This window comes from Anas acuta, chromosome 5 (assembly GCF_963932015.1).
Source record: "Anas acuta chromosome 5, bAnaAcu1.1, whole genome shotgun sequence".
In the NCBI taxonomy this organism is placed as follows: Eukaryota; Metazoa; Chordata; class Aves; order Anseriformes; family Anatidae; genus Anas; species Anas acuta.
In genome coordinates, this window is record NC_088983.1 from 45,877,863 (window position 1) to 45,885,526 (window position 7,664).

At 53.8% G+C, this 7,664-nt stretch overlaps 1 long non-coding RNA gene across 1 annotated transcript; it reads left to right on the forward strand.

The window, feature by feature from the left end:
* Nucleotides 1-678: 678 nt before the first annotated feature.
* On the forward strand, nt 679-6,188 carry LOC137857675 (uncharacterized). Its single transcript, XR_011097224.1, has 3 exons — nt 679-898; nt 3,699-3,881; nt 4,633-6,188. It is a non-coding gene; the product is annotated as an uncharacterized lncRNA (long non-coding RNA).
* Nucleotides 6,189-7,664: the final 1,476 nt, after the last annotated feature.

Below are 7,664 nucleotides of genomic sequence, written 5' to 3' on the forward strand. Positions count from 1 at the left end.
TGGCTTTTTGGGTCCCCAGTCATCAGTCAGGGTGATTTGGGGCTCCTGCATCAGCCCCATATCCTGCTGCTCCAGAAGTGATGTCCAAGAGAAAGCTGCCCCCAGCCTGGCCGGCTCTCTGTGCTCAGAGCCACACAGGGCAGCATCCCCTCACCCGCCTTCATCCCCATGCCGTGGCTCCTGCTGTGCTGCTGACACCCTGGGAATGGCTCCACATTTCCCAAGGCGGCCTGTCTGGTTTTTTGTTTTTTTTTTTTTTTCCTTAACATGAGCACATCACGATAACAGCCATGATTGGATAAAATGTTTGTTTTCTGCACAGCACAGAACTGAAGGGCGGCTGGCACTGCTCCTCGCCTGCAGGCTGTCAGTCCTCTCCTTATTTCCCCTCTCGGCAGCATCCCTGCAGCAGGACGCCCGCGGGACACATGGAATGCCCCATGGGACCAACTGTGCCTAGGGCAGGTGTTCGGGTGAGGCCAAACACCCGGTGCTGCCATCGCCCAAATTCCTGCCCCCTCACCGCACGGCGGTGCCAAGTGCTGCTCTGCCCCCCCGGCTCAGCCCTGCAGCATCCCGCCTTTTTCTTGTTTGTTTTTCTCCCCTTCGGAGCTATTTCTTTACCTCCCATATGCCGTAATAATTACAAACGATAACTTCACAGCTGCTCTGCTATTCCGGGCTCGGCAGAGCCGCGCGCCTCCGCCTTTCCTCCCTCCCACAGCTCCAGGTCAGCGTCTTGGCCCCGGCACTCAGGGATTCCTGTTATTTCTTCGACTCCGGAGGATCTGGGCCCTTTTCCCCTCCGTTGCCATCTGTCTCCCCCCCACTCGCCCCAGCACCACCAAGGGGGACAGGGCTGCAGCATCTTCCTGTTACCATGGAGAGAGGCGAAGCGGTAAGGATGCAGCCCCCCAGCCCTGAATTTAAGGCCTGTGAGCCTTAAATGCTGCTGCCTTGGGGTGACAGCAGCCGCAAAATGGGGCTGGTGGTCGGGGGCTGTGTCCTGTGCCAGCCTGGGCTGACCCAGGGAGTGCTCTGCTAAAGAGATGGGGATGGCGAGGGGTCAGGGCAGCAGGCAGCACTCCTGTCTCGGGAGAGAAGAGGCACGTGTTGCGTTCCCCGTTACAGACCTTGTGGCTGGTGGTTTGTGAGCACTGAGAGCCCAGACTGGAGGTACAGGGGGACAAAGGGTTTCTGCTGGCTCCTCCCGAGGCAAGCGCTGCCATCAGTCCTGCCCCAGTCACCGAGCATCTTTGCCCCAGAAGCACGGCTCCAGCACTGCTGAGGCTTGGCAGAAATGTGTTCAGGGAGTCAGCAAGACGTGTGAGGCTCTGCCTGGCACCAGCGTGCCCACGAGAGGCTGCTCCCTGCTTCCCAAGCCGTGCGAGACAGGCGTCTCCTCGCCTCGGTTTGCCAAAATCTGGGTGCGCAGCACTGATTTTCCAGCTCCAAGAGCCCTGCTGGAAGCCCTTGTTTGAACCTGGAGTAGAATGGGTGACATCAGGGGGTGACATCTCCTCCCTGCCAGACCCCACGGGACACCTGCGCTGGGTCTCCCCGCAGGACAAGGCAGACACAACTCCTTGGGGTCATCCCAGAAACTGAGAGCGGGCAGGGGGGAGCATGTCTGTGCACCCTGAGGCTTTTCACATAGTGGGGCTACCACAAAAATCCCCACCAAGACTCTCCTGCAGCGTCCCAGCTGCCTGCCGAGCCCTGTGGGGGCAAACCCCCTGCGGTGGCAGTGCCACGTGCATCGCACACGCCTTTTGCTGGTGCACTCATGAAAGGGGATGGATGGGTCCCAGAGCCTGACAGAGCCTTGCCAAAGCAGGGCGGCTGGAGGGCTTGCAGACGCACGGGGTTAGCTCCAAATCCAGGCTGATCTGCACCAAAATTGCAGCCCTTATCTCCACCCCAGCCTTGCAGCAGGGTCACTGCAGCTAGCTGGTTGTTGGTTTCTTAGCTTCAGTCTTCTGGATCATGTGCCGCAATTAATCTGGTCTCTCAGAGGCGGGATGAGTAGGAGTCAGAAATGAAGCTGTAATCGTCTGTGCCTTTGGCACGGAGGGAAGGAATCATTTTGCAGTCTCATCTCCCCGCCGGTCGCTCTAGGAAAAGCCTCCATCGCTTCAGCGGCGCTGGGAGAATTACCCTAGCACAGCTAACGGGGCTGGGCGAGGCTGAAGGACGCGGGCGCAGAGGGAAGCAGCGGGGCCTGGGCCGTGTCACCGCTCCTTGCCTGGTTTTGTCTGAATTACCAGGGGCAAGTGCCCGGGCCCTGTCCCCAGGCAGGGTGACCAGGCTGCCACCAGCTCCCTGCTGTCACGTTGTGGTGCCAGGCTGCTCGTCCCCGGCACCATTTCCTTCCCATGTCACCCAAACTTGTCCAGCAAACACAAACTCCAAGGCCAGGCCTTGTCCAACACTTGGCCTCTCTTGCAGTGGGAAATGTGAGGTCCTCTGGGGGTCTGCTGCTCCCCATGCCCTGCTGTGCCAATCACTATCAGTAGAAGGCCCAGTGTGGAAAGCAATTAGGCCGGGAAGGCTTAACGAGCCCTCATTAACAGGCCTTCGGAGCGGGGCTGGCAGAGGAACCCGCACCTCGCTGGGAGCGGTTCCCTCTGCAGCCCATGGGGAGTGGGGAGGTGTTGAGGCTGAAGGCTCCAGAGACCCTTTGAATGTCCCCAAAAAGGGACGTTTCCAGTGCAAGTGGCCATGGCTGTGTCTGCAGGGACAGGGCTCAAGTGACCGGGGTCTCCATCACACACCCTGGGGGTGTCTGGGCTGCCCAGGGGACTTCACAGGTGTCCCTGCCCTGCTGTGACTACAGCAGGGGGTGTGAAATGAGCCAGGAGCTGACATCTGCACTGGGGACATAACAGAGTAATGTTCCCTTCAGTTTAATTAATGATTTTTTTTTTTGATGAATTATAAATTAACCTGAATTAAAAGACCATTTATTTCAAATGAGAGCGTGTACAAAAAGATTCCGTGCAGTTCCACTAAGCTAATCTAAACTTGCACTCTTAATTATTAGGGATTAATTTTCCAAGAGCGCACGCGATGTTTTTGCTAATGTAAACACCAGTCAGATAACGTGGCAGGCGTTCGGAAAGTGAACAGTTTTTGTCTTCTATGGGGTGCAACACTTGATATAAACATGTCGCTCAGGCATTTTGTATCACTGCCTCATTCCCTTTCCCAGGCAAGAATAAGCTATGCCAATGTAAATGGTACTGCTTTCGTTTTACAGGGGTATGTATATGTTTGTCTTTAATAATAATGATAGTAATGATGATGATGGATGAGTTGTTCTGCTGTAATTACTCCAACAGATTTAAATCAGTGCAACTTCTGGGCACTAACAAGGCTTGAGCCTGTGGCCAGCAGATGATGGCAGAGGCACCTGTGACCCGTTTCTGCCCTTGCCCCTCCTGCCCACTCCTCTCCAAGCTGTTAGGTGCTTTCTTGCTGCTCAGGATTGATGCACCCACAGCAGAGCCAGTGAAAAAGGCTGGGGAAACTCCTTTCATCTCTGCAGCACCTCGTTTGGACAACCACGTCCCCTCCAGAGTCCCCTGCTCCCCAGACCTTTGATCCCCCCTTGATCCCATTGTCTGTGTTGTCCCTATTCCGTTTTGGTGCATTTGTAGCCTGTAACAGCTCCTTCCCTTTGTTTTTATCCTGGGCAGCATGTATGGACAAGATAACATAGAAAGAACAGCAAGCAAACAAACCTCACCGAGGTCAGTTCTCCCCTGGCTTAGTGCGTGTGATGGAGGCGGGGATGGGCTGAAACTTCCAGCCACTCTGAAGGCATTCATACAGCGAGGACCAACAGCACAGCTTGGATCCTCAGATGAACTTTGTTGCAGGTAAAACCCCAACGTGAATCTGTCTTGACAAACAATAACTCTTTATTTTGTTTTTCTAAAAAAATGTTTTTCAACAATTTTCCTTCCTCTTGGCCCCACCACAAATCCGCTCTCCCCACTCTCTTCTAATCTTTTCTTTGGCGGCTAAAACTATTATCTTTATTGTTTCAGGGCTTGGCTTCTTCCTGTTAGATCTCCTAATTGGATTTCTCCTCTCCAATCTACTTAGTCTCTTCTGTGCACCCAGCAAAACCCTTTAACCCTTCAACACCCCTCTGCCTCGCTGAGCCGGCTGCCCTCGGATGCTCTCTTCTCCCCGCGCAGCTCTGATTTAGCTCCCTCTTGGCAGCATCACTCATTTCCCCCCCTCTGCGAATAAGTGAGCTGTGCTTGATGTTACTTCAGAGCAGCTCCTCTTCCCACTTGGCACGGGCACGGCTTCCCTAAGCGACGGCTGTCCTCCCTCGTCTCGCTGCCCAAAGACAATGTGCTGCTTCCTAATCTCCTTCGCTATCTGCGGGCTGCGGGGGGGCACAAAGGCTCGTTTGGTTTTAACCGAGAATAAGCAAAGAGACCCACATAACCCTCCAGAAAGGCTAGCAGCAGCTCTGAGGTCACGCTAGGGCCAAGCAGTGCTGCTGAGAGCTGGAGGGGACGGGTTCATCAAGCCCAGACTCTTCTTTTCCCCTCCAGAAGATGTGAGGCCATTTGATTTTCTCCTTCCCTCCCCAGGCCGGACCAAGGTTTGCAGGAGAAACCTGCTGTTTTGAGGCGTCACAGGCACAGGGGACAGCTGAGGGCAGCTGCAGGCAAAATTGCCCAAAAGTGACAAGACTTTGGCTGCGACTAACAGAAAGCTGAAGCTCTGCTCTGGGCATCAACTGAGGCAGGAGGGTTTCTGAAACCAAGCCTGGTGGTGCCAGAGGTGGTGGAATAAGATCTTCTACCAGCGAGGCACTGAGATGTGAGTGTGAAAGGAGGAAAAATGGGGAGAAGTGGTACCCAAGTCCTTCCTACCTGGCCTCTCAGCCCAGGTCCTGGTGCCTGGCTCTTGGCAGGCCTTGATGGACCTGGTCCCTCTCCTCTTTTCCTGCTTTTCCAGCTTCTTTGTGACCTCAGCGCCTTTGTGCTTGCGATTCTGGAGCGTGTTGCCGTGGTTAAGGCTGCTATTCCCAGCAGGAATATCATCCCACCTGTGAGACGGATAGGTTTGGACATCGGGGTGTGGATGAGTGCACATGATTACCCTCACTCGCTGTTCCCACTGGGCAGGTGGAAAAACAAATCTGCCAGGTACAGAAAGCCCGTCAGGGGAACGGCAATGGGGAGAGCCCTCCTGTGGAGGAGCTGGTCCGAGGGAGAGCGGGCAGGGATTAATTTGCTGAGAAAACCTATAGCTTCAAACTGGGTCTATTTGAAGGGTTCATGTGGAAAAATGGTGGTCAGGGTTCTCTCTCTGTGTCCTATCCTTGTGTTGGCAGAGCTATGACAAGCTTGGTCCCTGGGGCTTTCCTGGGCTCTGGTTGCCCTGAGTGCTCAAGGAGCTTGCAAGTTATCTCTTTTTTCTTTTTTTTTCTTTTTTTTTCTTTTTTTTTTCTTTTTTTTTTTTTTTCCAAGCTGGAGGGCTCGGGAGAGGGACAGGTTCACACCTGTTACATAGAGCATTTTTCACTGTTTAAGTGGGAATGTGGAGCACAAGTTGTCTGTTAAAATAGTAATAATAAGTTCAGGATTTTATGGGGGGCCTTACAGTGTTATAGGCTTTGCCTGTTAGACCCATTTATGGGATCTATGAGATTAAATAATGTTTTTGTGCCTAAATAACAGCTAAGATCGCTTCTCTGAAGGTCTAGGCACTGCCTGTTGCTCACTACGAGCATTGGCTTTTGTTTGACTGGGATCGTGTTTTATAACAACCCTGCTCAGTTTGCAGTGACCCCAGCAGGCAATCACACCGCGGCTAATAGCAAACTCACTGGCAGGGGCTTAACGCTGGTATTTGCTGCTGACGGTGGAAGGTAGCTGGTTGAGGTCTGTGGCGATGATGTGGTGATTAGGGTGGGTTGTTGGTCACAGCACAACCAGGTAATTGCTAACGATGAGCTAGTGAACTCCCAGGTAATTGCACCTTACCCAGCCAGGTGTGTTGTCACCAGCTGTGTTATAAAGGCAAAGCTGTGAGGTGTGTGAAGGGCAGTCATTGTCTCCATGTGACACTGCTGAATCACGGCCAGAAAATGATCCCTTCCCCTTACCAAGGAAAATAATGCTTGATCTGTTTGTGTTTGCTTTATTAAAGAGATAATATGCTCCTGGTAAGTCTCGCTTGTCTGTCAATTTGTGCCCCTTCCTTCTCTCCTTATCCTTTAAAAACTGCTCAGAAGTAGGGATGTTCTGCTCTAGGACATGTACCCATGTCATGAAAACAGGTCAGAAGGGGAAAGAGAGGCTTCCTTACTGCCCCTGCTAAGGGGCAGCACGGATCCCACCTCTGCTGGCCACCAGCAAGCCCTCCCAGATGCAGTGCCTGGCTCGCTCACCAGAAGGATTCAGCAGAAACCCAGGCTTCCCTCAGCACCAACAGCCCTAGGTCCTAGGAGAGCAGGCATCACTAACGAGGTTATTAGAGGGAAACGTTAATTCTACTTTTAATGAATGTGGGATCTGAGAGAGCTTGTGCGGTCACTCGCTAGAGCCCCGGTGGCCCTTGGGCAAGGTTCCCCAGCCCTCTCTGGGTGCGTTTGGGCTCCTCAGGATGTTATCCATCCTGAATGGATGTGGAGCTGGGAGTCCTCACCTTGCCCCCAGCCCTTGTGTCTGGGGCTGTGTCCAGCTCTGCATCGTCCCCAGCCTTGGCTCTTTGTGTTTGTCCACTGCGGTGGAGAAGCCCAAATTGCTTTGTCCTACACCGTCTGCTTGTGGGGGAGAGGGGTGGAAGCTCAATCCCTATAATTGCCACCCTCCTCTACCCCAGCAAGCAGTAATCACAGGAGCTGTAGTGACACCAGAGTCCTCTAAAGCTGCTGGAGTCTTCACCAGCAGGTCCTGCGGGGCTCTGGGAAAGGCGCCGCCTGAATTACACCCGTTTCACAGCCGGGAGGAAGCAAGCAGAGAGGGGGGCAGAAACCTCCCTGGAAATGCGAGCAGGCCTTGTCACATGCTGCCAGAAGCAGAGCAAACAGCAGGTGAGGGCAGGGGCTTTCCCCAGAGAGCTGAGGGCCCGTGGTCCTGCGCTCACCCACCCCGTGGAGCAGCTCGCAGGGGGGGGTCTGCTGCCGGGAGCGCTCTGGTGCAGGGGCTCGTTATCTGCTGGAGCCTTCTCATTTCACCTCATTATTAATGCAAAGCGGTGTCAGCATCTTCACGTTACTTGTGTGGGCTGGTTAACCGGTGCCAAACTGGAGCAAATCCCTTGGAAGGACAGGACTTGCTCCCTAGCACCTAGATGAGCACAAGGCCTCGTGACACTGCTGTTGAGCCTGAGGGTAGCGAGGTGCAGGCAGAGGTCTGAGCACACGACTAAAAGGCAGGGTTGATCCAACCCATGGGCCCAGGGCAAATTATTTGGCTTTTTCTCTTCCCCATTCCCTCTCCATCCCCTTTACAACACAAAGATACAACTTTTCTCTCACATGAGGGCAGGGAAGAAACTCACAAAAACGCCTGCTGAAGTGCTCGGGAGATGAAAAGCAGCAAATGATAAGTTGTATGGGCAATATAAACAAGCCTGGCTACAAATCTGCTGGGCCAAATGAGGGCCGAGGAGGGTTTCGCTGGTGGGTG